Consider the following 13506-nt stretch of genomic DNA (forward strand, 5'->3'; position numbering starts at 1 on the left):
TGGCTACCTGTAAGAATCTAGACCTGAGATCTGCTCTCTTTTTATTAAAAGAGAGATTAGTAAGCATTAAAGAGGTGTTAAAATGGCAGAGGGGTTAGCATCCACTGGTACTTGCTCCTTAAATTAATTAATCAGGAACTAAAAGAACTGAAAAGGAATAACTCAAGTAAGCCAATGATAGTTAATGCTATGTCTCAAGACTTCCTGCAGTCACTTTGGTGCCATGGCATCCTAACCAGCCTTTCCTTGATTTGATGCTATTCCCACCCCATGGCACAGTACCCTCGTGGCATGTAGGCATTAATGCCGTTGACATTGCTTGCTCTCACTGAACCATACCAATTTTCTTTAGAAAGTTTGTTAGTTTTTATCTCTGTTTTAATTATACGTTCTTCCCTTAGAACTTTTTAAAATTTAAATACAATTTTTATTGTAGAATAGCTTCAGATTTACATAAAAGTTGCAAAGATAGTAGATAGAATTCCCATATATCCCATACCCAGTTTCCCCTATTTTAAACATTTTACATTGGCATGGTACGTTTGTCACAACTAATGAGCCAATATTAATATATTATTATTATTATTATTATTAACTAAAGGCCATACTTCATTCAGATTTCCTTAGTTTTTACCCAATGTCCTTTTCTGTTCCAGGATCCCATCCAGAGTACCACATCACGTTTAGCCACGTCTCCTTGGCTTCTCTTGGCTGTGACAGTTTCTCAGATTTTTCTTGTTTTGGATGACTTTGCCAGTTTTGAGAAGTATTGGTCAGGTATTTTGTAGAATGTCTCTCTACCAGAATTTCTTTTGTGTTTTTCTTATAATTAGACAGGGGTTATGTGTTTTTGTGAAGAAGACTACAGAGGTAAAGTCCCATTCTTACCGCATCGTATCAAGGGTACATGCTATCACCTTGATCACCTGGCTGAGATAGTGTTTGTCAGCTTTCTCTGCTGTAAAGTTACTCCCTTCACCCATGATCTCCCACACTTTCCAGACTCTTCTCTTTGGAAGGAAGTCACTAAATGCAGCCCACACTCAAAAGGGTGAGTGCGTGTTTGTGTGTGTTAAGCTCCACCTCTTTAAGGGCAGAGTATATACATAAATTAGGAGATTCATCTCTCCTTCAGGGGAGGATTTGTTGTTTGTTTGTCTTAATTAGACTTTATTTCTTAGAGGAGTTTTGGCTCACAGGAAAATTGAGCAGAAGATACAGAGATTTCCCATATACCCTCTGTCTCTACGTATGCACAGGCTCCCTACCCCTGATATCAAAATTCCACACCATTTGTTAAAATCAATCACCTATGTAGACACATCATTATCATTCAAATGCCCATAGTTTACTTAGGGACCGGGCCGCAGAGCTCCACACCACCCCCCGACTGTGGAAAAATTGTCTTCCATGAAACTGGCCCCTGGTGCCAAAAAGGTTGGGGACTGCTGCTTTGTCAGATATGTCTTTTGTGATTATTTTCTGCCTGTGGCTTGTCTTCTCATTCTTTTAATGCTGTCTTTTGCAGAGCAGAATTTTTTAATTTTAATAAAGTAAAGCTTATCAATTATTTCTTTCATGGATTGTTTCTTTGGTGTCATATCTAAAAAGTCATCACCATACTCAGGTCATCTAGGTTTTCCCCTGTGTTATCTTCTAGGAGTTTTATAGTTTTGCATTTTACATTTAGGTCTATGATCCACTTTAAGTTACTTTTTGTGACAGATGTAAGCTCTTTGTCTAGATTCATTCTTTTGCATATGCATGTTCAGTTCCAGCACCATTTTTTGAAAAAACTATCTTTGCCTCATTGTATTGCCTTTGCTCCTTCGTCAAAAATGTGTTGATTATATTTATATGGGTCTATTTCTGAGCTATTTTGTTCCATTGATCTATTTGTCTATTCTTATGGCAATGCCACACTGTCTTGATTACTGTAGCTTTTTAGTAAGTCTTGATGTCAGATAGTGTCATTCCTCTTAATTCATTCTTCTTCTCCAGTTTTGCGTTGGCTATTCTGGGTCTTTTGCCTCTCCATATAAACTTCAGAATCAGTTTGCTGATATCCACAAAATAACTCACTGGGAATTTGATTAGGATTGTGTTGAATTTATAGATCGAATTGAGAAGAACTGACATCTTAACAATGTTGAGTCTTCCTGTCCACATACATAGAATCTCACTCCATTTATCTAGTTATTCTTTTATCAGAGTTTTATACTTTCCCTCATATAGACCTTGTACATATTTTGTTAGATTTATACTTAAGTATTCCCTTTTTTAAGGTGCTAATGTAAATGATATTGTGTTTTTAATTTCAAATCCTCTTGTTCATTGCTGGTATTTAGGAAAATAATTGACTTTTCTATATTAACCTTGCATCCTGCAATCTTGCTATAATCATTTATTAGTTCCAGGAGAGGTTTTTGTCAATTTGTCAATTATTTTGGATTTTATACATAGATGATCACGTAATTTGCAAATAATGATAGTTTTATTTTTCTTACTTCACAATCTATATTTTTATTTCTTTTTCTTGTTATGTTAGCTAGGACTTCTAGCATAATGATGAAATGCAGTGGTGAGAGAGGATATTCTTGCCTTGTTTCTAATCTTAGTGACAAAGCTTCAAGTTTCTCACCATTAAGTACAATGTTAGCTGTCAGGTTTTTGTAGATGTTCTTTTTTGAGACAGAGTCTCGCTTTGTTGCCCGGGCTAGAGTGAGTACTGTGGTGTCAGCCTAGATCACCACAACCTCAAACTCCTGGGCCTCAAGTGATCCTCTTGCCTCCTGAGTAGCTGGGACTACAGGTGCGAGCCACCACACCCAGCTAATTTTTTGTTTCTGTTTTTTTTTTTAGTTGACTGGCTAATTTTTTTTCTATTTTTAGTAGAGATGGGGGTCTCACCCATGCTCAGGCTGGTCTCGAACTCCTGACCTTAAGCCATCCTCCTGCCTCGGCCTCCCAGTTTTGTAGATGTTCTTTGTCAAGTTGAGGAAGTTCTCTATTCCTAGTTTGCTGAGAGTTTTTTTCTTTTTATTATGAATGGGTGTTGATTTTGTCAAATGCTTTGTCTGCATCTATTGATATGATCATGTGACTTTTCTTCTTTAGCCTGTTGATATGACAGTTTACATTCATTGACTTTCGAAGGTTGAACTGGTCTTGCATACATGGGATAAATCCTACTTGGTTGTGGTACATAATTCTTTTTATACGTTGTTGGATTTGATTTGCCAATATTTTGTTGAGGATTTTTACATCTATGTTTGTGAGAGATATTGGTTTTGTAGTTTTTTTATGTAATGTTCTTTGTCTGGTTTTGATATTAGGGTGATGGTGACCTCATAGAATAAGTTAGGAAGTATTCCCTCTGCTTCTGTCTTCTGGAAGAGATTGTAGAGAATTGGTATAATTTCTTCCTTAAATGTTTGTTAGAATTTACCAGTGAACCCATCTGGGCTTGGCGCTTTTAGTTTTTGGAAGGTTATTAATTATTTATTCAATATCTTTAATAGATATAGGCCTATTCACAGATTGTCTATTTCTTATGTGAGTTTTGGTAGATTGTGTTTTTCAAAGAATTGGCCCATTTCATCTAGGTTACCAAATTTGTGGCCATAGAGTTTTTTACAATATTCCTTTCTTACCCATTTAATGTCTGTGGGATCTATAGAGGCATCCCTCTTTCATTTCTGTTATTAGTAATTTGTGTCTTCTCTCTTTCTTTTTTTTCTCAGTTAGCCTGGCTAGAGGCTTATCAAATTATTGATCTCATCAAAGAAACAGCTTTTGGTTTTATTGATTTCCTGTTTTCTATTTCACTGATTTCTGCTCTGATTTTTATTTCTTTTCTTCTGCTTACTTTGGGTTTAATTTGCTCTTCTTTTTCTAGTTTCCTAAGGTGGAAGCTTGGATTACTGATTTTAGATCTTTCTTTTTTTCTAATGTATGCATTCTATGCTATAAATTTCCCTCTAAGCACTGCTTTCACTGCATCAGACAAATTTCAATATGCTGTATTTTCATTTTCATTTTGTTCAAATTTTTTTTTTTTTCTGAGACAGAATCTCGCTCTGTTGCCCGGGCTAGAGTGAGTGCCGTGGCGTCAGCCTAGCTCACAGCAACCTCAAACTCCTGGGCTCAAGCGATCCTCCTGTCTCAGCCTCCTGGGTAGCTGGGACTACAGACATGCGCCACCATGCCCAGCTAATTTTTTCTATATATTTTTAGCTGTCCAATTAGTTTCTTTCTATTTATGGTAGAGATGGGGTCTCGCTCTTGCTCAGGCTGGTCTCGAACTCCTGAGCTCAAACGATCCGCCCACCTCGGCCTCCCAGAGTGCTAGGATTACAGGCGTGAGCCACCGCGCCCGGCCATTTTGTTCAAATTTTTTTAAAAAAATTCTCCTGAGATTTCTTCTTTGACTCATGTTTAATTTCAAAGTGTGTTGTTTAATCTCCATGTATTTGGGGATTTTCCAGTTATCTTTCTGTTATTGATTTCTAGTTTAATTGCATTGTGGTCTGAGAGCAGACATTGCATGGTTTCTATTCTTTTAACTTTGTTAAGGTGTGTTTTGTGGTCCAGAATATGGTCTAGCTTGGTGAATGTTCCCTGGGAGCTTGAGAAGAATGTGTATTCCGCTGTTGTTGGATGAAGTAGTCTCTAGATGTCTATTATATCCAGTTGATTGATGGTAATATTGACTTCAACTGTGTCCTTACTGATTTTCTGCCTGTTGGATCTGTCTGTTTCTGATAAAGGGATGTTGAAGTTTCCAACTATAATAGTGGATTTATCTATTTCTCCGTGTAGTTCTGTCAGTTTCTGCCTTGTGTATTATATTGTGATGCTCCATTAAAACAATTTGTCCTGTAAAATTTGGATTCAGTCAGAGGGCCACGCTCAAGCACCCAGAGGCCACATGTGTCCTCGAGGCCACAGGTTCGGGAACCCCCTCAGCTTTCCTTGCTCCAAAGTCTATTCTGTTGGAAACTAATATAACTATTCCTGCTTTCTTTTGATGAGTGTTAGCATGATATATCTTTCTCCATGCCTTTACTTTCAACCTGCATTGGGTCTTATTTTTTGATCCACCTGACAGTTTCTGTGTTTTATTTGGTATGTTTGGATCATTGATGTTTAAATAGACTTTTTATATAGTTGGATCAATATCAACCATGTTCATTACTGTTTTTTGTTTGTTTTCCTTGTTCTTTGTTTCTATTTTTGTCTTCCACACTTTTTCTGCCTTTTGTGGTTTTAATTGAGCATTTTACATGATTCCATTTTCTCTTCTATGTTAGCATAACAATTATACTTCCTTTTTTACTTTTTTAATGGTTGCCCTAGAGTTCTCAATATGCATTTACAACTAATAAGTCCACTTTGAACTAACACTGTAACATTCTGCAGGTAGTGCAAATACCTTATAATAACAAAATAATCCTAACTCTTTTCTCCTATCCCTTATATCACTGCTGTCATTAATTTCACTTATACGTAAACAATATATATAACCATGCATAATTGAATATATTGTTGCTGTTGTTATTTTGAACAAACTGTTATCTGTTAGATCAATTAAGAATAAGAAAAACTAAAGTTTTTATGTTACCTTCACTTACTCCTTCTCTGATGCTCCTCCTTTCTTTATGTAGATCTGAGTTTCTGACCTATATCATTTTCCTTCTCTCTATAGAACTTCCTTTAACATTTCTTGCAAGGCAGGTCTATGACAACAAATTCCCTAAATTTTTGTTCATTTAAAGAAGTCTTTATTTTTTTTTCACTTTTGGAGGATAATTTCACAGGAGATAGAATTCTAGGTTGGTGACTTTTTTTCATTTAACACTTTAAATATTTCACTCTACTCTGTTCTTGCTTCCATGGTTTCTGAGGAGTTGGATGTAACTCTTATCTTTGCTCCTCTATAGGCAAGGTGTTTTTTCCCTCTGGCTTCTTTCAAGATTTTTTCTTTGTCTTTGATTTTCTGCAGTTTGAATATGATATGCCTAGATGTAGTTTTCTGGGGCATTTATCCTGCTTAGTGTTTTCTGAGCTTCCTGGATCTGTGGTTTGGTGTCTGACATTTACGTTGGGAAATTCTCAGTTATTTTCTCTTCAAATATTTCTTCTGTTCCTTTCTCTGTTTTTTCTCCTTATGATATTCCCATTACATATATGTTATACCTTTCGTGGTTGTCCCAGAGTTCTTGGATATTCTGTTCTCATTTTTTTCCAGTCTTTTTTCTCTTTTCATTTCCATTTGGGAAGTTTCTATTAACATATCCTCAAGATCAGGGATTCTTTCCTCAGCTATGTCCAGTCTACTAATGAGTCCATCAAAGGCATTCTTCGTTTCTATTACAGTGTTTTTGATTTCTAGCATTTTAAAATTCTTTCTTAGAATTTCCATCTCTCTGCTTCCATTGCTCGTCTGTTCTTGCAAGCTCTCAACTTTATCCATTAGAGCCTTTAACATATTAGTCATAGTTGTTTTAAATTCCCAGTTTCATAATTCCAGCATCCCTGCCACATCTGATTCTGGTTCTGACATTTGCTCTGTGTCTTCAAACTGTGTTTTTTGCCTATTAGTATGCCTTGCAATTTTTTCTTGATAGCTGGCCATGATGTACTGGGTAAAAAGAACTTAGGTAAACAGGCCTGTAGTAATGTGGTGGTAAACTGTGGGAGATGGGGAAGGATTCTATAGTCATATGACTAGGTTTCAGTCTTAGTGAGCCTGTGCCTCTGAACTGTGAACTTCACAAGTGCTTCTCAGTTCCCGCCCACACCTTAGGTGGCAAAGGATGGCTACGTTCTACATTTGGGTATTTTTCTTCCACCCAGGTCAGTTAGACTTTGACAAAGCCCCAATAGTTTAGGTTCTGGTAAAATAGTTTCTCCTAAAGACATACCTTGTTAGGAAGAACTGAATGCACTGATGTATTTCAAAATGCTTTTTTTCCTCTTCCCCTGATGGAAGCATTAGGGGATTTTTCTTGGATATTTACTGTGAGAATCTAGTCAAGCTTGAGTTCTTGAGGTAAAACTCACTAACATGTGGGGACTCCCCTATGACTGGTCCTCCCCCACCCCCAGAGTTTTTATCTCTCATGTTTGTCCACAATGAACTTCCAACAATTTGTCAATTACAGTTCAAGTTTTCCTACCCCAGCACTGGAGGTTTCTGCTTGGAGGTTTCTGCTCTATTAAGTTGTGATTCTCTGTATCTACCTATCTGTCTCTCCAGTTTTGGGGGCAGTAGTTTACCCTGTGAACTTACTTCTCTGATGGATCCAGAAAGAGTTTTTGATTTTTCAGTTTGTTCAACTTTTTTACTTGTTAGGATAGAGTAACAACTTCCAACCCCTTACATCCCATGCTGGAAACCTCCAAGATTTTTAAGCAACGAAATTAGATAATTAGATTTCATTTTACAAGGGAAACTGTGACAGCAGTGTGAATCATGGGCTAGAGTAAGGGAAGGCAGGTGACCAAAAGATCAGATAAAATGCTCTTGGGACAAACCAGGCCAGAGATAAAGACCTGAACAAGGTAGTGTCCCTGGGAATAGAGAAGTTCCTACAGGATTTGGGGAGGGGGGTAAAGGAAAGACGACAGGATGCCAGTAGTGGAAGAAGTGAGTCCATGTTCAGTTTGACTGTGATATCAAAGGAGAAGTGTCAAGTAGCCTGAGAGAATTTTTAGTGAAGAGCTTTGATCACAGCTGGAGTTAAAATGTTGTCAGTTGTAAGCTGGTACCTAGAAAGCGAAGCCATAAGAGAGGCTGGAATCATCCAAGGAAAACATGTAGTTAAAGAGGAACAAGGAAAAAACTCTGGGAATACCAATTATGTGGAACAATATATGACAAATTTCATATCAATAGATGAATAATTTGGGAACATTCATGCATTTCCCTGCACTACTTCAAGAATTGGCTAATAGGAGGGGGGGTGGCCAAGATGACAGACTAGAAGCAGGCTGCATATACTGCACTCACAGAGAGGATCAAAAGTGGCAAGTAGATATTCGCCCTCAGATTTATCATCTAAGAGAGGGCATTGGGGATCAACAGAGAGGTGACTGAAGGCTCCCAAAGTGAAGGAGAGGGAAGTGGGGTTACCTACTCAGCAGGATAGGAAGTACATAGGGAAGGCACCCATGTGTGGAGAAGGGACAGAGGAGAGAACCCCAGAACTCCACACTTCCCCCATGGACATTGCAATCAGGCTGTGGGAGGGACCCTCCACTGCTGCAGGCCGCTGGACTGACACAGGAAGGCGAGTGGAGACTGTAGCAGCATTGCTCTAGAGAGAAGGCACAATGGGGTCCTGCTGGCTTATGAGCCCTGTGCACTGCAGCTGGCATCATTTTGAGGTCCCAGCCCCAGAAAACTGTGTCTACCTAGGGGGTCAGATCCATTGCTGCCACCTCCGCATCACCCCTGCAAGGTCAAGAAGGGGACAGGGAGGCCAGGTGCTCTCACGCACCCCGTGGGTAGGTGCTTCATGCCCCCACCACAGAGTGTCCCACAGGCCCAAGACCTGCTACTGCCACCTGAGCAGCCCCACCCAGCCACAGCTGCTGCAGAACCCAGACAGAGAGAGTGCCTATAGCCCTGAGTGACTGCCACTGATGTCTGAGTGATGCGGCTGCTACGATGCCACCACCAGTGGACCTGGGTGGGGTAAACACTTGCGCTGCCATGTGCCGACTGCCAGTGACAACCACAGGAAAATGGGAAGATGTAGGAGAGCAAGTGTTAAAGGCTCACAGTGCATCTGCCCCTCTCCTGCCTGGTCAATCTTCTGGACTAGGACTCAAGTGTGCCATCTAGTGACCTCTCTTTCTCTTCACTGAGCAACAGAGTTTCCAGCAGAGGAAACCAGGTATACCACAAAGCTGTCTATCTTGAGCTGAGAGAAGAGGTTTCAGATAAGAAGGAACCAGCATAAGAACACCAGTAACATGAAAAAACAGGCAGTTTTGACACTCCCAAGGATCACAATAGTTCTCCAACCAAAAGGAAATTGTTGAAATGTCAGATATGGAATTCAGAATATGAATGATAAGTAAGATCAACGGGATTGATGAGAAAGTTGAAAAACAACACAAGAAACCAAAAAAATAATTTAGGACATGAATGAAAAATTCACTGAAGAGATAAATAATATAAGAAAAAATATAACAGAACTTCTAGAAATGAAAGAGTCATTTAGGGAATTTCAAAATACAGTAGAAAGTTTTAACAATAGACTAGCCCAAGCAGAAGAAATAATTTCAGAGCTTCAAGATAAGGCTTTTAAATTAACCCAGTCCATTAAAAATGTAGAAAAAAGAATCAAGAGGAATGAACAATCTCTCCGAGAAATACATGACTATGTAAAGCAAATGAATATAAGACTCATAGATATCCCTGAGGGAGAAGAGAAAAAAAAAAAAAAAGCATGGAAAATCCATTTGAGGGAATAACTGAGGAAAACTTCCCTAGTATCTCTAGAGATTTAGATATCCAGATACAAGAAGGTCATCAAACACCTGGAAGATTCATGGCAAATAGGATATCACCAAGGGACATAGTCATCAGTCTGGCCAAAGTCAAAGTGAAGGAGAAAATCCTACAAGCTGTGAGAGGAAAGCATTAAGTAACTTACAAAGGAAAACCCATCAGACTAACAGCAGACTTCTCAGCAGAGACCTTATAAGCCAGAAAGGATTGGGGTCCAATTTTTAATCTCCTTAAGCAAACTAACTGCCAGGCAAGAATTTTGTATCCTGCAAAACTAAGGTTCATAAATGAGGGAGAAATAATGTTTTTCCCAGATAAGCAAACGCTAAGGGAATTTGTCACTACTAGACCTGCCCATCAACTGATGAGTGGATAAAGAAAATGTGGTATATATGTAGCATGGAGTATTACTCAGCTGTAAAAAGGAATGAAATAATGTCTTTTGCAACAATGTGGATGGAACTGGAGACCATTATCCTAGGTAAAGTATCTCAGGAATGGAACAACAATTACCCCTTGTTCTTACTTTTAAGTAGGAGTTAAACACTTTATGGTCACTTTGTGGTCACTTTATGGTCATAAAGTGGTGTAATGGATATTGAAAACTAAGAAGGGAGGAGGATAGGAAGGGGTGAGGGATAAAAATCTACCTATCAGGTACAATGTACACTGTTCTGGTGACGGGTACACTGAAAACCCTGAGTTCAGCATTATATAATTAATTTATCCACATAACGAAAGCCACTTGCACTCCCTAAATCTATTGAAATAAAAACATTTTTTTCATTGAAAAAAGGATTGGCTAATAATCAAGAAATATTTGGTACCATTTTCTCTTTTTATGTAATTTAGAAAACTTGTCACGTAGATATTACAAAGGAACATAGTTCATTTAAAAACATAATGAAGCATGCCAGTGTAATTTTTCTAAGTATTTTTGAGTACCAGTAAAAAAATTAAAACAAATGTTATTGTTTAGAGCAGGAATTAAAATACCAAGTTGGAAGTTTAAGAATAGGCTTTGCTTTTTAAACTACTCTTTTAATAAATTTTTAAAATGCAATTTTTAAGACATTCAAGAATGTTGAATTAGAAGTGGTAAGAATAGTTATTTTTGTCTTTTCCCCCTATTTGAAGGAAAGCTTTCAAAGTTTCATATTAAAAAGCTATTTGTGAGGCCGAGGCGGGCGGATTGTTTGAGCTCAGGAGTTCGAAACCAGCCTGAGCAAGAGCGAGACCCCGTCTCTACTAAAAATAGAAAGAAATTAATTGGATAACTAAAAATACATAGAAAAAAAATTAGCCGGGCATGGTGGCGCATGCCTGTAGTCCCAGCTACTCGGGAGGCTGAGACAGGAGGATCGCTTGAACCCAGGAGTCTGAGGTTGATGTGAGCTAGGATGACGCCACGGCACTCTAGCCCGGGCAACACAGTGAGACTCTGTCTCAAAAAAAAAAAAAAAAAAAAAAAAAAAAACTATTTGCTTTAAATTTGTTTCTGTAGTTTAACCTGACTAATCCTCTAGAAAGCAGAAGATAATACAGAAAAAGTGTCATATCTTAGAAAAAACATTGCACTAGTTGTCAGAAAACCCAGGATCCATTTCTGATTCTCTTACTAATTGGACAATCTTAAGGCACTTCGCATTTCTGGGTCTCTGTTTCTTCACTGATAAAAAATGGGGAGAGGGCAGAATCTATTATACCTGCTCATCAAAGGATAGTTGAAGGGCTTGAAAGAAATACATGAACGGAACTACTTAAGAAAATTCAAAACACTGTGAAAAACAAGATATTATTATTATTGAAAAAATCATGACAGCACATCAAGGAAAGGAATAAGGACTGGACTACCAAGAGGAGAAGATAAGGAAATCTCAACTTTTAATATTCCTTCCTTTGTTCAATTTATTGAGCACAACTATCATGAAATATTGTTTGGTGATGAGGAACTCAAGTTTCGAAAGGAAGATAAGCAAGTAAACTGATATATACAGAGGTATATATTGCAAGCAGTCTACTATGTTTCATAGACAGTCTACTATGAAAAAAGTGACTAATTCTGCCTGGGAGAATAAAGGTAGGCTTTGCTCCTCAGAGGAGGCGACATTTGAACTGGATCTTGATAGGTAAATTGAAGTTTGCAGGAGAGAAAATTGAGGAGAGATGTCAGAAGTCACTATAGCCCCAGTAAAGGACTGAGGGAAAAAATGTACAAAAACATCATGGAGTTTTGTAAGGGCAAGATAAGTCTGGGGATTGGTGAGACATTTAATGAATATGCAAATGGATATTCTCATTAGTATGTAAATGAGTGCTTTTGGGGGGAAAAAGCTCACTCCTTTTGTAAAAGAACCACAGTCTATGCCTGTTTTAGGATTGCCGAATCATCCTAGTTGATGGAAAGAAGTTATTTACAGAAGAATTCCAGCTAGGACAGGGAGAATGATGGAATTATAAAATCACCATTGTGACACTCCTAATGAAATAACTGATGCAGATAATAATCATTAAGGGATGCTAAAACCATTAGAGGAAAGGTTGTCATGGAACTAGACATTATCTGGGTGCCAAAGTATCACCCTACTGATTACTCACTATTTGTAAAGGACAAGCATCTTTACAATGGATGGATCAGACTGTCATCACCTGCACGCACTGGTCAATCTAAAGGTGGGATAACAGACATTGTCTGCTTCTTGATGTGAAGGAATAGGAAGTGGACAGAGTTGCCTATAAAATACTGTATTCTCCAAACCATTGAATCCAAATCCAGTCAAGCCAAGATCTAACTTCCAGTTTAGAAGAAATACAGAGGATATAGACAGGAACAAGTTAAGCGCCGTGATGAAGAAACAGCCCGACTAATTCAGAAAGTGGAATATTGCACAAGACAATTGGCCCATTTTTTTCCACAAATCAATGGTATAAAACAAAAAGAAGGAGGAAAGAATGTTGTGAAGTAAAAGAGATTTAAGAAACCTAACAAATACAACGTGTGGACCTCATTCAAATAAACTGTTTTAAAAAAAGGCACTTTTGAAACCATTGAGGAATTTGAATATGGTGTGGGAATTAGATGATGTTAAAGAATTATTGTTAATTTTATTAGGTGTGATAATGGTATTGTATTAATGGTTACATGAGAAATTCTTATTTACTAGATAAGTACACTAAAGGTTTTAGAGGTTAAATGTCATAATTTCTGAGATTTGCTTTAAAATATTTTAGTTTAAAAAAGAGAAAAAAGGAAAAAGAGAAATCAAGTATAAGCAAGTGTGGTAAATGTTAATAGCTGTTAAATTGGGGTGATGTGTACATGGCGGTTTTTTATATTTATTTTCTACACTTGAGTATGCTGAAGTTTTTCATTAAAAAAGTATTTCTAAATATGGAAAAAAATGCATGTCTGATTGTGTCAATTCCCTACCTAGAACCCTTCCATGGCTTCACATTGTTATCAGCTAAAGACGAAGTCCTTACTGTGGCATACGAGGCCCTCTCTCAGCTGACCCATGCCTTCCTCTCCAGGATTACCCCGCACCACAGTCTCTGCCTTAATAAATTAAGAATTGAATTGGAGAAATGAGGTAGATATTTGGCATAGCATAATAGATTTGATTTTGCAAGACTTCCCTATAGGAATCGATTATATTCTCTGTGGCCCTAAGCCATTCATTTCAGCAGCTGTCATTCTGCATGTGATGGTTAGGCCACTCCAGTGTGGACAAATGAAGAAGTATATCCAGGCTCACATTTCCACTTACACAATTTGAAAAAAAAATATTTTTTAGAAGAATGATACAAAGGGATGTCTTGAAGATCCCTCTTTGAAATATGTTTTGGGTCCCTTCCATTGCCATCTGCCACTGCCATAATCTAGGCCATAAGGAAGAGATTCGCTGGCCTCTGGCAGCAGCCTCCCAGCTAGTCTCTCAACCTGCAGTTTCCTCCCCTCCAATCCATTTTCCATATGGTAGGCA

The sequence above is a fragment of the Propithecus coquereli genome, unplaced genomic scaffold (assembly GCF_000956105.1).
Source record: "Propithecus coquereli isolate 6110/MARCELLA unplaced genomic scaffold, Pcoq_1.0 Scaffold362, whole genome shotgun sequence".
Taxonomy (NCBI): Eukaryota; Metazoa; Chordata; class Mammalia; order Primates; family Indriidae; genus Propithecus; species Propithecus coquereli.